The following is a 21,608-nucleotide window of genomic DNA, read 5'->3' as shown; positions in this document are numbered from 1 at the left end:
AATATGTCTACTTTAAAATTGTAATATACATTTTTGACCTCATTTTCTTGCTGTTGTTTATGAGTTACGAAGGGTCGGAACAAACTACGATAATCAAAGTGCGTATTTGTTTTAAAATTATTGTTTACGAAGTAAGAGCGTTCAACCAGACTGCGGTTTAAAGGATTTTCATTTGCCACATACACGCTAGAAATTATTGTATTGTTTCGAAAACCATTTTCTTCGAGCATTTAGAGTTGGCTCAATCAATACGAAATGTTGCAAAGACTGTTTTGTTGTACGAATACATCGTACCGTAAAAAGTATTATCTAATGTATTTTATTGTCTCCCAAAACAATATAATAATTTTCATAGTTTTGATTTTTAAATTATTTAATGATGACTATAAATCATCATCGGGTACAAAAGTGTATAACAATATTTTATATTTAAATAAAAATGTAAATTCAAAATAATTAGACGATTGATCGCGAATATTTGAATTTTAAAGTTACAGTTATTGTTAGTTTATGATTTATTTATAAATTAAATTAAATATTCATTAAAAACAACAATTAAGAGAGGCTTACCGAATTTAAAAATAAGATTATGCATTAGAATCATCTTGATAGTATAATTAATAACTTTTTTAAAATAATTTAATCACAGAAGTTTGTGTGATTAATTATCTTTATATTTGACGACACTCTCTTAATGTGTGTATAATTACTAAATTATTATTGACTTAAAAGTAATATTAAATGAATAATTTACAATTTAAAAAACATGCTTAATGATTATTATTGTTGAGAGTGCTGAGTGGTAATTTTATTAGTTATTATAACGTTATAATTCTAATAAAATCAATAAATTGTCTATATTACGTTATTTTCATGCCTAAACGATAATATAAAAATGTATAAAACATATTTGATCAAAAAAATTTTTTAAAAAAATATATAAAATACGTTATAAGTGTAATATGTCATATTTGTTAATAATAATCATCTACTTACATATATCGAGAGCTCATCTGTGAAATATTTGATTCGTTTTCTTTTCAACACGTTTCTTAGAAATAAGTAAGAGAAATATTGGGATCATTCGTGAACGTGACAAAATCAAATTTCGAAAAACGGTGTGAAGGGGGTGGTAATCCGACCTAGGGGACTTCGTCAATCGTATACCCTTCTCGATTATGCCGACTGGTTATGATATTTCACACCTCGAGGGTCGAAACCCCTTTCTAAATAGGACAGACGCGGATGAAAAATGTGTTGCCGTATATCGATAATCAGCTTAAGTTTTTCAATACTAATTTCAGGATTTGATCTGGATTTTTTTACCAAGGGGTTCGACAAAATTACATAAGGGCGCACTATCCCGCAGAGTTACACTGCATTATCATAAAAAAAAAAAAAAATAATAATAATAATAATAAAAAAAATAAGGGGTGTGAAAATTTCACGCAGAGAAAAGCCTAAGTTTTCACTAAGGTGTCCACCAAATCATAAAATCTCTACAGGGGGAAATTTATAGGAAGTCATAAAATTCCCCTATGTAAAAAAAAAAAAAAATAATGTCTGAAGAAAATTGTTCGACTACGGTAGCGTTTTATTTTTTCTCATAACTTTTTGACCGTAGCTGAAAATAAAGTGCCTATCAAAATGTGTAGTCAGAATAACATGCGATTTATTACATAAGGATGACTTTTACCTTATTTTTTTCCAAGATATACACAGTCGATTTCTATCCAAATACAATTTTATCGTAAAAAACAGAGCGTCAATTATTTACGTTTTCGTATCTAATGCATTCGTGTGGTGTAAGTATGTCTATTGTCTATGGGTTTGATCGTTTGTTTAAAAGGACGTTTAATACACCAACTAGATTTCTAAAGATATAAACGAACTCTCAAAAACATATCTTTTGTTTTATATATTTAATGTGTTTGGTCTCCACTCATACATTTTATATTTTCCATTTGTTTTTCAAGAAAACTGTTTGAAGTACTTATTTTTACAAAATGTGTTTAAATTTATACTGCATTATTTTGTTTATATCGTCTTACATTTTGAAATGTGATTTAAATGTCAAATCGTCAATTTTTAGCAAAACTAGTCAATAATATTATGTTAATGTTATATTGTTTAGAATATGGCATTTAAAAGAAAAATATTGATAATAATAAAATGTTGCTTAATGGACCAATGGATTTGGTATAGGAGTAAGAAAGTCCTTAACATATTAAGTAGGTTTGGGACTTCATGGATTTGCATAATATTTGTTTTGAGTGTTTGGACAAAGTGTTTTGGGTTAGATCTATACAATTATTCATTTTCTGTTGTTACACAGAATTTATTTGACTTTAGCAATAAGTATCTATTATGAATGATTTAGAGATTATCAAGTATCTAAATAACTAAATATTTGTCTATGGATTTAACGTTTCACGATTACTTAAATACTAAAGAATATTTTAATTATTTATTCAAAAACCATTTTTTTTTCATTAAATTTGCTTAAAAAACAGTACAATCACCATAATGCTTATTTAGGTCAAAGTTTATGGTAGTAAACACATTTTTATACATTTTTTAACATATTTAAAAAACTTTTATCGTATTAAAACTTTGAAATATATAATCTTAACAACGCATTTCTCAGTAAAATTCATTACTTTATTTATAAGATATTATTTCTTTAGTTTTTCATATTTTTATAGAATAAATACGTATAACTTTACTTGAATAAAAGTCACCGTCAAATAAAAAAATCAATTAAATATATATATATAAATTAATTTATATTATTATAGTTACTAATTAGTTTAATATTATAATAATTATTATCATTATTTACCTACTTAAAAAGACATAATACAGATAAATTAGCCAATTGTGTATTATATAAGTATTAACCAATAAACCACTGTTATAGGCCGAAAATAATTTTGCAGATAATCGATTTATAGTTAACTCTACGCAATAAGTATTAATATATACATTTTTTACAAAAACGTTTGCTCTTCGTGAATATAATATTACAAACGTGTGAATCACAATTTATAGGATTTAAAATGTAGTTATCAGCACTTTGAGGAACAATGTGCTCTATATAAAATTCGTCGTTGTGTACATTGCATCGACATAACATAATATTATTACATATTCGTCTTGAAGCAGTAAACCACCAGTATTATTAAACTCACGGTGAATAACAACATTTTTATCTTGCTATATAGGATACGGCGTAAGCATATTATACGACTTGCACTACTGTTGCAGTACTCGTATAGATGTATCACATTAAACAGCGTGTTATTTACCCACATCGAAGTACCTCCACGTTAATCCTCCTGTCTCCCTTCCCGCTTTTGCTGAGGTCACCCTACCCTACCCTACCCCATAATATAACGCAGAAGTCCGCGGCGATCCGTGTTAAACGCAAGAACTCCGGCTCGGAAATGAATGGTTTCCATTTTGTGTTTTGTGAAAAATGTCCGGGGTTTTCGAGCTTCCTCTTTCGTCGCAGCATTCGCCATTGGAATGCCAAACAGCACATTAACCGCGTTTGTTGTTAGCGTCCCCGCGACATCAACGGCTAGTGCAGATAAACGATAGCACTTGGCAAGCCCACCGTGGTCGTTCCCCCGGGACGTTGCTGCACTTTCGTCGGTGGCGACGAAAACCGTTTTAAGAGCGACACCGATTCCAGCCATTGTTCCTGTCGGCTTGTTTATGTAGTTTTTGGCCACCACAAGCCGTTTGAGAGATTTACTCCGGTCTGACGAAGTAAAGAGGAAAAAAAAAATAATATACATTTACGCCCAACAGACCCCACGATTCCGCCGTCCTCAATCGGAAACGCGAACAGATGCTCCGACGTGCATACACCGAATTTGCTGACGTCGCGCAGAATATTATGTCGGGATTTAAATCACCTATTCGAGTACGACAGCAGTGTTTTTTGTTTTAAACTATGTACGACTGGTCTAATAATGAACACTGCGAGCAGATGGTTATAATTCGGTGTCAGAAATCGTTCCCGCGGGGTTTCTAAAACGACACTGTAAAATCGACGGGGAGATATTGTATTATTATTTTGATCGAGGGCGCGTCGGTCGGATAATATTATAGTATAATATATTAATCGAATCGCATTAACCCATCATACTTATTATAACAGTTAATATATATTTAAGTATGACGTATGTATTTCATATTGCTTGATTAAACTATTTCTATTTACATAAAATAAATCAAATATAGTTCTTACATATTACAAATGTGTATTATGAATCATTCAATTAATTTAATATTGGTTTGTCTTAAAACTATACGTTAGTTGTTATTAAACTCATACCTTCAAGTAATTGTTGTAGTCGAGTAAAAATGTAATAGGATGTACAAATAATACATTTATAACAGAATAACAAATATTACATTCTTATGATAATATATTTTAATTAGTACATAATCTATTATATAGTTTAAAACTGTTTTCACAAAATATTTTTATGTTTATCGATTGTTGTATTTTACATTGATTATACAAGGAAACCTTATTTTCACGAATTTTAAGAATAAACGGTATTAATAAAATACCAATAGTTATTAAAATTGAATTATTCAGTATATTTATTTTAACATATTAGACAATCAAAAATATAGTGTTTGTATATAATACACATATGTATTTTTTTTTTTTGGTGAAAAATGTACTAAATTTTATATTTACAAAATAAATTATATTATGTAATATTTAATTATTTAAAAAATAGCTTACTTACCTTACTAACTAACATTTTTACTCGAAATAAATGATCCGCACTTGGATTTGCAGAATTTTGTTATAATATTATGTTTGGTGTATTGCTAATAAGGGCATAAGGCCATAACAATTTCAATGTGAATGATAATTTATTAGTAATTATATTAGTGATATAGCTTATGCGCAATTACAATAAAACTATTGAATATTGTAATACAATTATTTACATTCAATCTTATGTTGATTGACTAACAACTAATGCAATGCAATTCGAGTTACAATAAAAACCATTGATATTCAGTTAAATTTGATTACTATTTATTGATAAACAAGGTACTACATATTATAACATGTGGATACGTTTTGAGTTGCGCTTATTTGATTTCGTGTGAAATAATCATTGAGTTTTGGATTAATCACGATTATCAGTTCACAAACACATAACTTTAAGTTAAAATTGCTTAAAACGAATTAAACAATGAATTGTTACTACCATTATTATACAAAATGTTAGCTTTACTACATATGTTTGTGTTTTGTATCTATTTCTAGTTGATTTGTATTTGATTTTACACTTAGCTTTGTTGAGTAAACACTATACCAAGATATTTTGGGCAGAATTAAATGTCAATGAAGTGTATCCTATAGTATCTCGTACTTAGGAATAATCGGTGGATGTAGTATTATATATCTCTAACATATTAGTTTATATTATATTTGTTATTGTTTGAGTTGTTATCTAAATTACTGAATTTAATTTATACGAATACAGTTACTTAACAGATTATAGGAGTACGTAAAAAAAAAACTATTATTTTCAAATACATTATAAACTATACCAAAGTGATTAAATAAATATATCACGCATTACATATAATCAAAGTAACGAACCATAAAATACCAAGTTATCATATCATCTCATTTATCAATGTTCAAAGACTTCCTAAATTGAGAAAAGTTTTGTATAGAAAGCTGGATACAATATTCTCTGTTGTTAATTGACTATGATCAATATCCCAAGTATTTATCAAGAACATGCTAAATATACCAGTGGTTTTGTTCTTTGTATATATATTTAAATTAAATGTAATAAATAGTATCCCATTGAGTATACTCTAGGTGTTAATAAAACATTTTTTTTAAATTTAGTTTTACATGAAGGCAACATGTAAAATAATGTTTTGTAATTTTACCTTCACAATATATTGGTTTTAAAGTTTAAATCGTTATACCATTGGGCAATAAATATTTTAAAGGGTTAAAGCCATTACAAGTTTAATCTACTAATTATAAACACTTTAAAATTCATAGTACGATTTTTGCTTGTATTATGCTTTAACCCTTTTTTAATTATACTGCGAATCAATAATTATTTGAATAGAAAATTCCAATTTTGTTTTAATTTGTTGGTTTTTTTTTTTATTAAACGTGTTCATTAAAAAACGTATAATTTATCTGACAGTTATAAATCATCTGTATACAATATTATCGATATGATATTATGTAGTTATTTTTAATTTTATTTATACCACAAAAAAGTTGTACCATTTCACATTATAATACTAGATTTCAGATAGCCGGCGTTTCTGTCTCCAGATTTCGAATGGTTGTGGCACGAGCTGATGAGAAAAAATTAGTTAGTTGACGATTCGGACCTAATTTGATCAGTGCTTCTGTGAATGTTTGGTGGTTTTGTAAGCACTTATAAGAGTGAAAAGATGAAAGCTGAACGTGAACGTCTGTCTTTTTTTGCCTATGTCGAAAAAAATAAAGTTTTTAAACTGAATTTAAATATCTATAGTTTTCAGTCATCACAAATAATTCTTAAAAGAGGCAAGTTGTATTCATTTTTATTAGAATTTCAATACCGATTTGTTTCATACATTTTTTCACTAACCTTTCATATATTTTACAGTAATATTTTGAGGGATTATAAAATAATCTGTATGCGCTCGAGTTGTGATAGCGAAGATCGATTAAATCATATTTATAGACTTCATACTATCAAGCGTTTTCGAATACAGTGTTAATATATAATGCAGAAAAAGGTCACTATGGTTGTAAAATAACGCGAATAAAGTATACGTATAATTTATACATATTAGATATATGTGTGGTATATATAAAGCGAAAATAATAATAAAACAAAGAGACACTGACACTAACGGGGGGGCGTTGCGTTTTAGAAAATTGAATGGGAACGAGCCCAGCGAAATCCTCGTTAATTTATAGTCATCCCTCCTGCGGGGCTGAAATGGCCCTGTTCTACATGCATGGAAAAACAGCAATATAAAAATGTATACATTTAACTAAAAAAAAAAAACTATATTATAATAACTAACATAACAACGGAGCGTAGCTTTACCAGGATGTATAGCAATAATTATCATGGTCGCTTTAGTTTTTATGCAAAAATAATCCCGGCATTAATACAAAAGCCGTGCCGACGGGATTTTCAGAAAAAAAGCAAATAAATATTATATTTCACAATATCGCAGTAAATAAATAAGTTTGATGTGTATATTGTTGTACGGGGCATTTATCAAAAAGTGCACAAACACACGCGGTGTCGTGGTTCGACTGCAATTGGTTATTTTGTAGTAAACGACAACTACTGGACTCGTCCGATTTGGGAGGCGCCGCCTGAATCACGAAGATAAGACCTGTTCTATTATAGTAATATGACAAAGGTTTTTGTCAAAAAATAAAATAACTTGTATTTTCTGAGAAGACGACGAAAATCTCATAAGATCCATCAAAATATGTCATTCTTTATCCAAAACACACGCATGACACATTGCAATATCACGAAATATACTCAAATAAATAAATGTTTTTATTTTTTTAGTTCTGTATCGGATTCTACTTAATTGTCAAGTACGTTTCCCCGTCAAACAATGAATATTTCATACGGGTTTTGACGTGATAGTCGTTTTATTGTATGTTAATAATAATCGCTTAACTCTTTCCTAACGTCACCATATTATTATACTTAACTTTCTTGAAACATAAAACATTCATAACTATATGTATATTATAAAATGCATAATTATAATATAATATTATTATATACTATTAATGCTAAGTATTAATTAATTGCTCTTTAAATTTATTAAATCACCAATATAACTGCATTTTTGTACTTCAGTGAATAAAAGGCAACAAGGGATATTCGTACTACACTGGTAATATGAAATCACGACAAAATTGTGCAGGACCGGTATTATATCCTTTAACGTTACGTATAATAATATTATGTTAACCGAATACTGGATACATCGATACAGATCTTACACGCTGTTAGCCAAATCTTTCGAATTGAAGATATTTATTATATTTTATATTATTATGTTGGATTCGAGATTGCGTTCATCGATGCCTGCATAATTTTTTTTTTTATGAATAAATATTTTTCCATAAATAATACGAAAGTAAAGGTATACTGGTTGTTTGTTATCTAGAACCGACCGCATAATCTCAGTATCAATTACATTGACTGCTGTGCACGTTACGCGTGGGTGGGGAGAACAAATTTTACCTGACACAAATTTTAACTTTAACTCAGATTTATCATCCCCGCAGAACTCGTGTGTCAAAACATTTCCCATTATCTCGCCAGCAATATTTTACCGCCGCCATATACCACGGCTGTAGTGCCGTTTTCGGGCTTCACACGGCGCAAACGTCTATTTAGTCACGATACTTCATGATTTACGACACCACCGCTGAACTTTTATATCGAATATTTTTCCTCTAAACTCTTTTGCACTTTTTATCCTTTGGTAATACCCGAAGGGGCTGTGTGGGTTCGAATGTCATGACGTTCGCTTTTTAGACCCGGCTGATCTTCCGAAGGGAGATACCCCGCTGTCCCAAGCCAAACTACCACATCAAAACCATATTGGTTTCTCCCCACAACTACTCACCACGTCATCGTTAGCTTTTCGCTGTTTCCGATGTATTATAACTCATTTTGTATGTATCGACGAAAATTTTCTTAGCGAAAAACTACCGTATAAACGTACATAATCGGATGTTCTCTTATTATGTATAGGAAAACAAATATGTAATGTTTCCGATTCATCGTGACCGTTATTACTTATTAGTAATAATTAATTATTAAGTGTCTGTGATTAATTATAATAATTAAATTATAATTAAAGAAATTAGAAAATAATATATTATATAATTTATAATTGAAATAATTACTACCGTTATTATATAACATTACAATTTATTTAACGAACAATCAATAATTTAATCGATTTATTAATTAGTTATTAGATTAATAAATTTAAAATAAAACATGAATAACTACTTGTCTAATATAAACATTTTTTCAGTAATTATATATTATTATGAATGTCTAATGATTAACTTCTGTTCTTTCTCTTTATTTTTTAAATTGATTAGAATAGATATTTTATTTATTGTCATTTATTAGCTAATCTAGTTGATCTATTTAAAGGTTATGATTATTTAATGTTTATTTTTTTTTCAGGTAATTTTTCCGGAACTACCATTAATTTGTGAGTATCTATCTACTAATATTCGTAAAAAAAATGCATCGCCAAATGTATTCTGGAAGTATTTACTATTGCCTATAGGTTTTATTTTTCATTTATTCAAACCGTCTTTCGTTTATAATATATCCATGAATAAAAACGCTTTTTTTAAATGTATGAATATAAATTTAAAGTAAATTGTATTATGACTGATTATACTACTTCGTGAGCCTAAATCGATTTTTGCAAAAGTTCGCAAACGAATAATTTGTTAAAAATTAAATATATTTAAAAAAATTAAAGGTATTGTGATAAGCGATAAATCTTAAAATAATTTATTTTATTAGCTTTTAAGAAATACTATTTTTCCACGAACAATGCTCACCAAAATCATTAATGATGGAAACAATAGGTTTAAAAAGTTGGATTGGAAAGGTAAAGGAATATATCTATAAGTACGAGAAAAAAATCACCTTTAAAGTCACTTAAAACATAAATATATCCTTTTTGTCGAGGTAGGTGCTTTGACGAAGGGAAATAAAAAGAAAAAAATCTCCGAATTTCTTTTTTCTTTCAGTTGAATACATTAGCCGTCGTGTCGGATATCCGCGCGCGCCTTTATGATAAGTACAACAGAGTTGGCGGTGACGAAGAAAAAGGCCTCTAGGCAATATAAATCGGTATGTGTCTCCCTCTCCACCTCTTATTTGTTGGGATTTAAAGTGCCGTAGTTCCTGTTCACTTTTCCCACCCTATATCCTTTACTTTTTGCGCCTGTTTGACCTTTTATGTACTCGGACGATCGCGGTAGTAGTAGTGGCGGGTCCGGCGAGAAACGTATCCGGCCCCCCCTACCATCGTAGTGGCCCATGATTGTTCACCCTTCCTATAGTCCAACGTCTAGGACGATGGTAATTCGGGATTTATTATTATATACATATCACCCCAAAGGTTCACGGTCGTTCCCTTAAACTGGTCACAGTCTCTAAAACTCCATCAAACATTATGGTCTAGTATATTATGTACTGCACGGTCGTGTTCTGTCCAAAAAACGTGTTGTTTGCGTTTCGTTTTAAAAGAAAGAGAGCGGCGGTGGTATTATGGTTGAGATCACGAACAAAACACATAAATTATGTTCCCTATGTATATTGCATAAATATATACACATACATACAAATACATTTCACGATTCGGTAGAGAAGAAACAAGATGAATAACCGAGGATAAGGAAGTCTACGAATAGTTTTAAATTATTTTCTTGAACTTAATATTATTTTGGCTATGTTTAAATCATAACTTAAATGGGTTAGTTTATTATATTAGTGAGACGTTTTATTTACGTATGTGCACTAAATTGTTTTTACTTGGTAAAAAATTCATGAACATGAATATATAATGTTTAAGTATTTTTTAAAACCAATTAAATTAAAAATCTAAAAAAAAAATAGTATGACGCACATTTAATATTTATTTCCAATTAACAAACCTTAATACCCGAATGTAAAATATTGTTTTATTTTTAATACGTACTTTTTACATTAGTAGACATTGATTGGAATTTTGTTTCTGTAAAAAAAAATCGCTCTCAAATTAAATATCGTATTGTTATTTAAAAGCAAGTCATATATTAAATTTACTGGCACATAAATTACTTTGAGAATCATTGAATAATTAATATAAAAACATTGTTTTTTAATAAAAATAATACGATAAAATGAATTGACCTTTTCAACCATCATTTTGAATGGAATCCTCAAATTAAAATTCATATTATATAAAGGAAAAGCATACATTATTTTAAAAATCAATTAATATCATGACTTTATAAATTGCTGAAACTTAAAAACTGACTTTTAGGTTGTTGAAATGGTTTCGTCATGATATTTTGTATAAAAAAAATGTTGCTACTAAAAAAATAACATTATTACTTTTTTTTTTACTCTTTTCTTCAGTAAGTATATTAAGTATTTGAGTCATTAATTAAAATTTAAAAATCAGTGTCTAAAACTCTTCGCAATAACAGTGATAATATTATAATCTACTATACTCAATCTAATTAAATTTTCAGCATTAAGCTCGATAATGTGTTAATTAAATAGAGTTATTAATAATTATTATTTTGTTTTGAATATTATAATCTTTCATTAAACATTAAAGAATATAACTGAATGACATTTGTTATAGTCGTGATTAGTAGCATAATATTTTATAAAGATTATAAGTTTTATTTTATATTGTAATACTTTACTTTAATTTCCAAGTTGATATATTAGGTAATTGTTTGTAATCATTGTGTTTGGTAAAACGATACTGCCACTAGTTATAAACATACTTTTCAGACACACTTATATATAGGTGATTTAAATAAACCTTTCCTTGTTTCCTCAATAGTCAGTTGTTTCTTTAGTATAATATAGTAAAATTAATAAAATAAAGTCATTAACTGCAAAATTTACTACAACCTGCAGTTTTTTATCAAAACTAATTTTCGTACCTATTTTGCTGAAAAAAAAATAATCTTTGAAACTTTTATTTGATTGAATATACCTAGTTGAACTGTTGAACTGCGAATATTTTTTAAAACAGTAAATTATATTGTATTTTTATATACCATTATTAATTATAGTATGAAATTTTAAAAATATTTTGCCTTTCTATTTTTATACGATACCTATATTGCTATTATATATATATATATTTGCCATACGATTTTTAATTTTATTTCTTAGACCTGAAAATGTAATTATTTAATGTTTGCTATATTTTATTATAATTATTGCTTTAAATATATAAAAATAGAATTAACTACAACCCTGTTTAGAAGATATTACGAGATAGGTGTTTTAAATTTAAAATAACAATAAGACTCTATGTCAGTTTAATATATTTGTGTGTGCTTTTTTACAACAAATTCCAAAAACATTGATAAAAGTTTAAAAAATAAATAAAATGTGTACGAATATTGGGAATCATATAGCAATCATATTATGTAACTTTAAGTTTCTTTATACTCGTACAGTTTAATCTATAATACGTTTTAGTTTTGTAAAGGAAAAAACATGTAGATAAGCACAGAGAAGAATGTACTAAAGGGTAAACAAATTTAATCTTGCATTCTAATTCTTGATAAGAAGCTAGAAATAAAAGGAACATGATAAAATATATATTGCTGGGGGTTGAGGAGGTCTTCCATAGGGATTTCATTTACCAAATACTGACCCTCCAGTTCTCCGGACCTCCTTTGGGAACTATATGATAACAAAAAGGTCCGGTCACTTTTGCTGTCTATGAAAGCAAAAAGTACTTAATCATGATTTGTATGTTAAAACTTCAAACGTATGTTGTAAATGTGTATGTATAAAATGTACATATACAACATAAAATATTTATGGGGACTTTGGATTTTTTACTGTTTACTTAAAATGTATTAGAAAAGTGTTAAATCTTAAATTCAAACTAAAAATAATACTAAAAAACAACGAGTAATAAAATAATATACCTTTTTTTACATTGATATACTTACAATTGATTAGTTTTTTTATTTAATTTAAATGATTCTTACTTCTTATTGGCATTTGATCACGTATTTATTTTGGTCACATAATATCAATTTTACTGTTCTATAGATATTCGTGTAAATAAAATAATATGTATTTACCAAAATTTTACGAATTTTTCAAAGTTTTATTATTGTAATTTTCTATTTTTGTTCATACAGATCACTAATTTTAAAAAATATAATTTTTAATTATTATTAATAAACTAACCTGTTGGTAAAGAATGTAAGCAAAGTTTCTTTTATTTTACCAGTGATTTTTTTATTTTATTAAATTATTTTTCTAGGTAGATTATTTTTTAAATGTATTAATTAATTTTCTACATAAATTGAGTTTTGAATAATCTTTATCAAGAAAATGATTTCTGACATTTACGTATTTATCGCATAATGTATAATATTATTTAGTCATGTTGAACAAAATTATTGTTGTCTAAAATTATTAGAAATCAACAACAGATATGTTCCACAATGGCATTATATTATAATTTAATTAATGGAGAGTTTAGTTCGAACTTCTTCTAATCAATAGGTAATATGTGAAATTTAATATTATAAATTTACAAATTAATTTTTGTTTTTTTTTTTATTAATATTGTGGTCGATGGGTTGATAATGTTTCGAGTAACTGCAACTTTTAGTAAGTCTGATAGCTTTTGATTATCATGATAATCACAAAAACAAAAACGCCTCTATTGAAGGACATTTTCTGAATATTATTTTTTTCGTGTATTTATTATTAATTTACAATTGTTTCTTAACAGTTATTGGTAATTACGTCAAATCAAAATTTGAATTGTATAATTAATTATGCTGAGATCGCCATTTTTTGACACATTTCATCATCTGATTATTGAACCTAATTTATTTTTCATATAATAAACCGTTTGTGGATCAATATTGATTTATCATATTAGTCTTGTTTTCCATATTATTTTCGATTAATGTTTTTTTTTTTTTTAATTGGCAACGTTTTATTCTATGTCACTATAATAAGATCTAAAAAGTAAAATATAAAACCAAAAATGTTTGTTTAACAGCTGATGTTCGCCAAAAGGGCTCTTAATATACAGTTAGCCCCAATGACTCGCACTATAAGGTGTGGTAATACGCAGATAATATAAAAAGAGAGTTTTTTGGTCGAATTATTGTGTTAATTATATTAAATGATAACAATATTAATAATAATTATAATAATGGTGGACGTCTCCACAAATTACAATAAATAAGTAATAAAAAGATTTATACATAACCGTCCAAAAGGAGTATATTAACAATAATAATAATAATAATAATAGTGATACCGACCGTGATAGCGTCGACGAAGAGATACGCTTGTTATCACGATATTGATTGGTGAACGGATACGACGACGGCGATTTGTTAGCACAGCCGTAGGTCAATGACCATAAGTGCGACACGGCAACACGTCGAAGTACTTGGGCAGCGCAAACCACGCGGTATATATATAATAGCGGGCGGACGGCACACGCACTGACCGCAGACAGGTGGCACAGCGAAAAGAGGTCGCAATTCAAAAAAGGCGCCCTTCCGCAGAGTATCACAAGACACGACACCGGATTTCTGCAATGCGGCGCACGCAAACCGAGATGGTCGCTCACAAAACAGACAAAACTAAAGGCCGCAAAATGCCGGACATACGGCGGAGCAACAACTGGTGACCACACCAAAGCACGGTGGGCGGCTTGCTGGACTTTAGATAGCCAGACGGACATCGTCGGCTATCGCCGATTATCATCGTTTACGATAATAATAGCACCGATAAATATTCGGCCGTGTGTGAGTCGTGAACATGCTCCCCCTTGGGATACGGAGACGTATTACAATGATACTTGAAGACTTGACGTTGATTAACAATTCAATAAAGGTATATAATAATACAATAAAAAAAACATAAAGTTATACAAAAGAAAAAAATACATAATAATACAACAATATAGTATAATTATACCGACAATATTTATTGATAACAGATAGCCAGTGGCGTAAGAGGTGTGAAAAGTATATAAGATAATGACCAGGGTCCATAACTGACACATAAAATAAGAATATCGTACCCCTTTATATTTTGGGTCATGTCAAACACCTCCCCCATCAAGCTATAAGCCAGGGAACCAACTGTATACTGAGCACATCCAAGGATAGAGCGTGGTATGTACATAGGCAATGAATATAAAAAGTAAAAATTAATAAATAAATAGATGGTGATATAAGGAGAAAAAAAAATGAGTTAGATCAGGAACATAAGTTTATACGGTAGGGAGCTTTACCACTTTTACAACTGGGCGAGTCAAAACCCCGGTAGATGTCCGAAGGCGAACGACGCGCACGACACCGTCAGTACCTGGCACTGCTTCAAGGATACGGGCCATGCGCCACGTTAAAGGTGGTGAATGCGGGTCCTTGACGATAACTAAGTCATCTACAGCGAGGTTAGGGGTATCAGCTGTCCATCGTCCCCTCGTTTGCAATGTTTGCAGGTACTCGTCCCTCCAGCGACGCCAAAAGGCTTGAGCGCATTGGTTGAGTAGCTTCCAGCGGTTATTCAAAGAATATTGAGTGGGCGGTATGTTATCCTCTGGCGGCGCAAGTAACGGTTGTCCGATAAGAAAATGTCCTGGCGACAAGTAGTCAATCTCGTTAGGATCAGTGGAGCTTGGAGTGAGCGGGCGCGAATTTAATATAGCCTCCACGCGGCACAATATAGTAGTAAATTCTTCTAGAGTAAATGTGTGCTCTCCCATGATGCGGATTAAAAGGGTCTTGGCCGAACGCACTGCCGCCTCCCATAGGCCGCCGAAATGCGGTGCGCCTGGGGGGTTAAAATGCCAAACAGATTGTATAGATGCCGACAGTTGACCTTGGTTGTCTCGATGGTTAATAAGGTTTTTGAGTTGGGCTGCGGCGCCGACAAAATTTGTCCCGCAGTCGGAGTAGATATCGGTGGGAAGACCACGACGGGCGACAAACCGATTGAGCGCAGCTATAAAGGCATCAGTGGATAAGTCAGACACGACCTCTAGATGTACCGCCTTGACTGCAAAACATACGAATACTGCCACATAAACTTTATACTGACGCGCCTTCCGAAGACGGTGCTCCTTCATCAGCAACGGCCCTGCGTAATCAATCCCTACACGGGAGAAAGGGCGACATTCGGTTACACGGGATCGCGGCAGATCTGCCATAACCGGTTGCGGGTTAGCGGCTGACAGCCTAACGCAACGCGTACAGTGACTGATGACTGTACGAATAAGAGTACCCACTGACATAATCCAATATTGACGTCCCAAGAGTGCTGTTATGACGCGGGGACCACTGTGGCCGGTGAGATCGTGCCAATGACGTATTAGAAGTAGAGATAGATGAGACGATTTTGCCAATAGAACTGGATGTCGTTGTTCGTTTGATAGTTGAGCGTTGGATAATCGACCACCTACTCGGATTACGCCACTATCATCAATGTAAGGTCGGAGTCGTGCAACAGACCGCACCGATATTGGTTTTGAACAACTTAATTCATGACGAAGTTTACTGAAGAATGTTAGTTGGGAAAATCGGACAATTGCCAATGACGCCGAATCGAGCTCAACGCGCGTGAGATAACACTCAAAAACTTGCTGACGGCGACGACAGAAGAGAATGAAACGACGGACATAGGCGACGACACGGATCATGTGCACATACGACGAGAATCGGGAGTACCATTCCGTTGTTGATTCGACGAGTAAAACCGTAGGAATCTCTACCTTAGCCTCGGGAAGTTGGTCCGGTTCAATTGAAGGAACACGAGTAGCCCATTCGACGGTGGGTGACGTGAGGAACGTTGGACCCTTCCAAAATAGTACATGATTCACTAAACCAGATGGTGTTAATCCCCGGGAAGCACAGTCAGCCGGATTATCTTCTGACGATATATGGTGCCACTGACAGTCAGTAAGTAATGACTGTACTTGATGAATCCTATTTGACACAAAAACCTTGAAGGTCACGTGGCGCACTGCCAACCAATTGAGGACGATTGTAGAGTCACTCCAAGCGTGAGTTTCAACTATTTCCAATTCCACACTAAGTGTCTGTTTTATGCGAGACATCCACTTTGCTAGAAGGACTGCGCCGCACAGCTCCAACCGCGGGATGGTTGATGCAGCCATCGGAGCGAGTTTAGTTTTAGAACCCAGCAAAGAAACGAAGGAGGAACCGGATGAATTTTCAGAACGAATATAAACGACCGCTGCGTATCCACGTTCGGATGCATCGCAGAAACCGCACAAGACAACGCGCATACCGGACCGCGTATGAACAAACCGTGGAATACACAGTTTCCGGAGTTCCGGCAACTCCGTTACAAATTGGTACCAGACGTCACTGACGGAAGGTGGTAATGGTTCATCCCAAGCAACGTTAGCCCGCCATACCAATTTCATAAAATGTTTCGCCATAAAAACGACCGGCGACAGAAGCCCTAAAGGGTCAAATATTCGGGCTATTAACGATAGCATGCCGCGTTTCGTAGCTACCAGCTTCTCACTTTGAAATCCATAGGTGAATGCATCATCGTGTGGGCTCCATCGGAGACCTAACACCTTAACTCCGTCGCCTTCATCAAATGGCAATGCACCGTTGGCTCTGTCTTCCGGGGGCACATTATTCAAAATTGATTGGGTATTACTAGACCATTTCTTTAATTCCAGCCCAGCTCGGCCGAGGACGGCGATCAGTGCAGACTGCAGTTCAACTGCTGCCTTTTCAGAATCGGCACCGACGCATATGTCATCAACATATGTGTGAAATAACAATGCCTTACGAACGGATGGGAATTCGGTGCAGTCAGAATCCGCGATATGTTGTAACACACGAATGGCGAGGTACGGCGCACAATTCACCCCGTACGTGACTGTGTTGAGCTGATATTCTTGCAGCTGATCATATGGTGACGCACGCCAAAGGATACGTTGAAATTTGCGGTGTTCTGGAACAACCAAAATCTGCCGATACATTTTGCAGATGTCTGTTGTGAAGACATACTGCAACAGACGGAATAATAGCAACACGTCCACGACGTCACGCTGCAATTTCGGGCCGGGTAGTAAACAATTGTTTAACGATACACCATTAAAAGCCCGAGCGGAGGCGTCAAATACCACTCGAATTTTCGGATCTGTTTCTGACGGCTGATACACGGCATGATGAGGTATATAATATGACCCGGGACTCGAAGTAGGCGACATATGTCCTAACGAACAGTATTCTGACATAAATTTAACATATAGGTCACGTAGTCGGTGGTCAGCGGATAATCGCCTCTCTAGATATTCAAACCGTTTGATCGCGACTGTACGGGAACCGCGGAAAATGTCATCAGTAACGGGTTGACGGAAGGGTAAAGGAACTATAAAGCGGCCTGAACTAGAACGAGTGCAACCCATGCGAAATAACGACTCACATTGACCTTCCTCCGTGAATATTTCAGGCGCAGCTGCAGGTTCTTCTATGCTCCAAAACTTATCGAGTAACGATTCAACCGACACGTTCAACAATGATATAGGGCACGAATGTGGTGACTGCGACGTAGAATTCGGAACTGGTCCAATGATAATCCAGCCGAACACCGAACCGAACGCGACTGGAAAGGTATCACCAAAGGACACTCGTTTGCCATTCAGTACCTGGGAAAATATATCTGCACCTAATAGCAGGTCTATGGCGCCCGGAATGGTGAACGAAGGGTCAGCTAAAGCTAGGTGTCGGTACTTTTCGGAAAATGCCTTTGACAACGGCTGACGTGGCATATTTGCTGTAATCGTTGAGAATACCCATGCCTTTATAGGTAAGACGGGTTCCTCAGCATACCGCGGTTGTACATTACAATTTACAATACCGAGAGTATCAGGGACCGGCGCACCAGACAACCCAATTACCGGCGCTGTCCAACGCGATACGCGCAAACCAAGGCGGGACGAACATGATGACGTAATAGCACTTATTTGGGAAGCTGAGTCAACTAGAGCCCGGACGGTGTGTAAAGTACCTACATGGTCACGAATTTGAACGAGTGCTGTACCCAACAAAACGGAATGAGAATCGAGCTGTCCAACGCACGATGTTGACACAGACGATGACCCTGGTTGATCGGCAACTGGAACGGTCTCTTCCTTACGCGCGGTTCCTGCAACTTCATTTGTATGGACCAATGTGTGATGCTTACGAGAGCAGTGAGAACACACCGTTGATGATTTACACTGAGGGCTCCAATGACCGTCCTCTAAGCAACGAAAACATAATTTGTGGTCACGGGCCCATTTTGAACGAACGTCATTTGACCATCTTTTAAACCTATTACAAGACGGTAACGCATGTTTTCCATTATTGCAACATATACACTGAGACTTTGATGGCGGTGGTGCCGCATTGATAAACGATGATTGCGGTGGCTTTTCTGATCTACGGTGGCCCTTCTTATCATAACGAGGTTGTCCTAAAGAACGCGACGGTTGCACCGGCTTCGAAACATGAAGATCTTGGACACGTTCAAGAATAGACACACGCGATTTGACGAAGGCAAAAAGCTCATGAACCGTGGGATAATCGGCCGTAACCTGTGTCTCGAATAATGTTCTGCACGAAGTGGGTAAGCAGCGCGATGCAAGCGAGAATAGAATAAAATCACCGAGATTCGGTATGGCCAATGATTCGAGCACAGAGACACTGTCACTAAAAGCAACCATAAACCGGTTGAGTTCCGCCAATGATTCGGTAGTAGATGGTGGCGTGCTCAACAACGACTCTACCACAGATCCGGCAACCAAACGAGGTTTATCGAAACGGGATTCCAAACTCGACCAGATCAATTTATATGTGTGACCAGACGGCGGTATACTACGAACCGCGTCCATCGCACTACCCTTTAAACACCCTAACAGATAATGCAATTTGTCGATATTGGACAATGTAGGGCGTTGGTCAACCATAATAGAAAACTTGTCGCGGAATGAGGGCCATTGAAAAATATCGCCTTCAAAACTTGGTAATGGAATTTCAGGTAAACGCGAGATCGAGACCTGACTTGAGCTGACCGTAGGTAATGAGATGTCCGGCATAGTCTTCTGTTGTACAGCTGGTATTGTAGCACCCTTATTTGACATAACAGATACATGGGACCCGCTACGAACCGAAATATTGCTGGAGGATTGCTCAGACTCACGATATCGCCTAGCGACAGATTTGCAAAATGTGACTAACTCACGCATTTCCGCACTTAATTTAGCTGAGTACTCAGATGAGCGTTCGAGAGATAATAGATGATCCAAAATCGCTTCATCCTCCACCTCAAACTTTGACCATAAGTTGTCGAGGTCTTCGACTGCCTCTAGTAAATGCGGCGACTCTTCCGGATCTTTCATACTCCGTTCCGCGAGACTCATAACTGAGCGCAAACGGTTAACCGCAACATCGCGCTTAATAATAGATCGTTCTAACAGACGAATTACTCGACGGCTTTCGTCAGCCTCCGATGTATTTGCGGTCATCGTGACAAAATTTAACCAACCAACTCGAAAAACATAAAATTAACGAGAATAATAGTACAATAGAAAAATAAAAATTAATTAATTGCAGAAAATATCTCGCAGAAAATTAAATCGTAATAATGCACTCTCGACAATAATATAAGTCTAATGATACCAAACGGTCATATAATAGATTATATTAGAAAAATGATCGCACAAGCAAATATGATGTATAATAGCAAGCAATTAAAACTAGTTTGACGTAATTCAATTAATAAATATCAACAAGGTACCACATACAGTAACTAACGATGACCAACACTGTGGCTCAATATAGTAATAAAAAATTGATAATAATATAAATCAATAATAATTATATAAATATAATAATAATATAAACTAATAATGATAATATAAATTAATAATAATAATATCAATTACCAATGATTCGTAATAGTTAAGTGGTAAAGCAACTTTATTAATTTTCTTTTAGTTGCATAAATTTGGAACACTATAGGAGCTATAATCGAAAATAAATAATAATATCTACCCAATTAAATCACGGATAAAAGTTCCTGTTCCAAAATATATACTACACTTATACCCACACCCCACGTACTAATTAACGGCTACTTGGCCAAAATACCTAAGCAACCACGCTCTGCTACCAAAAATGTTCGCCAAAAGGGCTCTTAATATACAGTTAGCCCCAATGACTCGCACTATAAGGTGTGGTAATACGCAGATAATATAAAAAGAGAGTTTTTTGGTCGAATTATTGTGTTAATTATATTAAATGATAACAATATTAATAATAATTATAATAATGGTGGACGTCTCCACAAATTACAATAAATAAGTAATAAAAAGATTTATACATAACCGTCCAAAAGGAGTATATTAACAATAATAATAATAATAATAATAGTGATACCGACCGTGATAGCGTCGACGAAGAGATACGCTTGTTATCACGATATTGATTGGTGAACGGATACGACGACGGCGATTTGTTAGCACAGCCGTAGGTCAATGACCATAAGTGCGACACGGCAACACGTCGAAGTACTTGGGCAGCGCAAACCACGCGGTATATATATAATAGCGGGCGGACGGCACACGCACTGACCGCAGACAGGTGGCACAGCGAAAAGAGGTCGCAATTCAAAAAAGGCGCCCTTCCGCAGAGTATCACAAGACACGACACCGGATTTCTGCAATGCGGCGCACGCAAACCGAGATGGTCGCTCACAAAACAGACAAAA

At 33.6% G+C, this 21,608-nt stretch overlaps 2 protein-coding genes across 5 annotated transcripts in view; one reads left to right on the top strand and one right to left on the bottom strand.

Annotated features, from left to right (window-relative positions):
* Positions 1-21,608, top strand: part of LOC132918247 (semaphorin-2A) — a 355,196-nt gene that overhangs the window by 28,144 nt on the left and 305,444 nt on the right. For 2 of the 4 annotated variants that reach the window (XM_060979388.1, XM_060979386.1), the window contains exon 2: positions 9,255-9,282. The exons of the other annotated variants lie outside the window; for them this stretch is intronic. The gene's annotated coding sequence lies outside the window, so the exon portion shown is untranslated. The remainder of the gene's footprint in view (positions 1-9,254; positions 9,283-21,608) is intronic. 4 annotated transcript variants of the gene reach the window in all.
* The window catches only part of LOC132918246 (myogenesis-regulating glycosidase), a 91,382-nt gene that overhangs the window by 56,993 nt on the left and 12,781 nt on the right, over positions 1-21,608 (bottom strand). The gene's annotated exons all lie outside the window — the stretch shown is intronic.

The sequence above is a fragment of the Rhopalosiphum padi genome, chromosome 1 (assembly GCF_020882245.1).
Source record: "Rhopalosiphum padi isolate XX-2018 chromosome 1, ASM2088224v1, whole genome shotgun sequence".
NCBI classification, from domain to species: Eukaryota; Metazoa; Arthropoda; class Insecta; order Hemiptera; family Aphididae; genus Rhopalosiphum; species Rhopalosiphum padi.
This window is presented reverse-complemented; position numbering and strand designations above follow the sequence as displayed.